The sequence below is a fragment of the Elephantulus edwardii genome, unplaced genomic scaffold (assembly GCF_000299155.1).
Source record: "Elephantulus edwardii isolate Elephantulus edwardi_28Jun2011 unplaced genomic scaffold, EleEdw1.0 scaffold00284, whole genome shotgun sequence".
Taxonomy (NCBI): domain Eukaryota; kingdom Metazoa; phylum Chordata; class Mammalia; order Macroscelidea; family Macroscelididae; genus Elephantulus; species Elephantulus edwardii.
Window position 1 is genome coordinate 424,446 of NW_006400034.1, and position 3,488 is coordinate 427,933.

The window sequence follows — 3,488 nt, forward strand, 5'->3', positions numbered from 1 at the left end:
CCCCCCAGTTCGCTCCTCTCTTTCAAAAGTAAAAGAAACACTCCTTCCCTGGTACACAATCCCCCCGCACCCCTCCCACCGCCCCAAGTACATTCCACTATGCAACCTTAATTGTGGACTCCTGTGATAACCATAAAACCCTATCATACATCGCTTTTAAATTATTCACTCCCTCATCTATTTCAGTGCAGTATACACTGGATAAACATTCCAGTTCTTATATTGAAGAGAGATTCACAACATGACACTTCCCATTCTTTGCAAGTGTTTGACACCAGAAAAATCTTTTTTCAAGAAAGACAAAGAATGAAAGTTAAAGTGATTAAGTAACTGGTCAAGGTCACTCTGCAAAGAGAGAAATATGTGAAATCTGTCTGACTTGGGATTTTAGCTCTTGAGTTGAGAAAGAGAACATTTCCAACTCATCAGAAAGCCCTGTGGGCAATGGAAAAATTCCTTGACCATTTAAAAAGCCTCCATTTAAAATAGCTATCTTTCCAGATTCTCATAAACTCTTGTAGATTCTAAATTGCTGTGAAATTATTAGGAAGAGCTGATAGCAACTCACTAGTGCTGCACTTTGAATTCTTTAAGCAAGATGACAAATCTCCAGCTCATTGCTAATACCTCTCTCAAGAGGCTGCATAATTTTCAGACAAATTATTCTGTTGATAGATTAGGGGTTCTTTCCGACTAGTCCAAACACACATGATTCTCCCTTTTTCTTTTTTGGTTTTTGTTTTTTCTTTAAGTAACTTTTTGGCATTGTTAAGTATTTTTTTTTTCTCCTGTAACCAAAAAAAAAAAGAAAAATCACAAATGTCTACTTTCTGCAATTTACTATTTAAGGAAGACAGAATAGAAAAAGAAATACTAAATTCTAGAAAAGTAATTGGCCTTGCACTGTAACAAAAGATATTTAAGTTGAATCTCATAAAGGACTTTCTAACCAGAAGGAATGAGATATTGAAAGTGTTAACAAAAAGGCATGTGATGAGCTCCCTTGGAGTACTTGTTCTACAGAAATGGGCAATTGGAATTTGACTATCTAAAGTGGGTTTATTCAGGCATGAGGCATGATGCAGCTGGCTTCCATGGGTGAAGTTATTACTAAGACTATTGTAAGGGCGCTTGGTAGCATCACTTTCTGTCCACTAGGACAACTGATCTCTTATCCAGTGTTCAGGTCCTTCATTCATAGGGTCGCTATGAGTTTCCTACAACTCGATGGCACTTAACAACAACAGCATAGAAAGAGATCACTTGACTTAGTGCACAGAAAGTGATGCTACCAAGCCAAAGGTGGGTGGCTTTAATACATGGCCCTCAGGCCTATTTTTAATTGTTTTTGGTCAAACATTCTTCTAGGTTGTATAGCCCTGGTCTGTCCAACTTACTGCACAGAGGTAACTCGTGGTTGCTATAATGCTGAACACTGTGGCACTGATGTGTCAAATGCAATAGTGGTTACCCATGGTGGACAGTGTTTGGTGGAGCTCCCCGATTAAAACAAGCTTGGAAGCAGGAGTGGCACCCACTTCCAAAGTAGCTTGCCTCCAGAAACCCTATGAACCTGGAGAAAAGATGAAAGTTATACAAGTGTCAGGTCTTTCATTCACAGGATCACTATGAGTCATATACGACTCAACAGCACTTAACAAACAACAGCATTGTAAGGGGGAGAAATCCACTATATACCTGAATGAAATATAATGTAATATGATGGGATCTTCTCACAAAGAGAATTTCTAAAACAGACATCTGATACTTTTAGACCCTACTTTACTTCATTGTGAAAGATGATGAGCTGTGGTCTTAGGGATCATTTGGTTGCAACAGCCCTTTTAAAACGAAGTTAAATTAAGTCGTTTTGCTCAAAGGATATAGAAGAATCTTGCAGAAGTCAAGAGCAGGAACACCACAGACTGAGTATCGTCAGAATGACTCTCTCTTTCCCTCTCCCTCTCCTTCTCTATCTTGCTTCTCTTTCTGTTCTCTGTTTCACATTATCTTATGTCATATTGGCTTATTTCTAACTCCTCTCTGCAGATAAACTGTCTCTGTTTTTCCTTCCCCTCATCCTGTCATGGCCCAAGACAGCTCCCTCAGAACTCACGTCTGCATTACCACAGCAGCCTAAACAGTTCCAAATTCCGTGAAGAGAGGGCCTAATTGGGCCAACCCAGCTTCTGGGATGGTTTTTCTAAGTCAGGTGTCCACTTCCTGTAACATCAACTGGAGAGTCAAGGAGCTGTAGTGAGAACATGGGTAGAGTCATCTCTGCATGTGTGGGGTGGAGACAGGAGGACAGGAGCTGTCCAGGTTGTTTTGTTCTCCAAGTAGAGGATGAGAGCTGAACACGTCTACCAAAAAGTATTACTACAGATGATCTCCAGAGCTTTCGTCCACCGTGAACTGCTCTATTGAGGGGGTGCTGAGGTTGTTGTTGTTGTTGTTGTTGTTGTTAGGTGCTGTCGAGTATGACTCATAATGACCTTGTGAAGAACATATCTGAACCCTGTCTTACCCTGTGCCGTCCTCATTATCGCTAATAGGAAGTTTTAGTGGTGATATCCATTTATCCTGCCCACACCCACATCTTATCCCATCCTGTCCACTTCACCTCATCTAAAATGGATATTTAAAAAAATATAACACCAAAAAATACCATGAACATTTTCTTTGTTGCAAGCAAGCAGGAGAAATTGACTGCCGGAGACACCTGGCCTGCTCCCTAAGTGACGGAAACGGGGCTCCAGGGTAGCGTTTCCTCCAAGGAGAACTATCGGATGAGGGCAGTATATTAGCTTCGGGAGAAGGAAGTAGAACCTTGGGCTTTCCTGGACACTCACCTTCAGCTAATTAGAACTTTCACCCCCCAAGCCCAGTTCAGTGCATTCTCTATGGGCTCAAGGTTTCTCAAATCACCTCTTACAAAAATGTATAGCAAGAGTGAGGCAATGCCCTGTTTAGACCACTGGCTTGAGTCTCTCACTCACCCTGGCTATGGAAAGCAAATGCTAAACTCAAGGGGCCACCGTGGGATGTTCCTGCCCCAAGCCCTGCATTGACTGCTCTGAGCCAGCACACAAAAGCCAGCCGACAAGGCCTGCACAGCCCTGAGTCCCTCTGCAGCCTCCTTGCATCGCTCTGCGGCAGACACAGTTGTGCTCCAGCCTTGGCTAGCAATTTGCAACTCCCTAACATGCAGCAAGGGAGTTATGGTGGCCTAGTGGCAAGAAGCTGCACTGCAATCCCAAAGACACGTGGTTCGAGGCCACCAGCTGCTCTGTGGAAGAAGGATAGGCAGTGTTCTCCTGTGCAATTAACTGCTCTGAAAACCCGCCAAAGGGTCAGCTACGGATCGGTTCTGACCTGACAGTAAACTATAACAATAACAGCATGCAGCAAGGGAGCTCTGCTGGCTTAGTGGTAAGGAGGTGCACTGCCAGTCTGAAGGCACGTGGTTCAAATCAACCAGCTGCTCC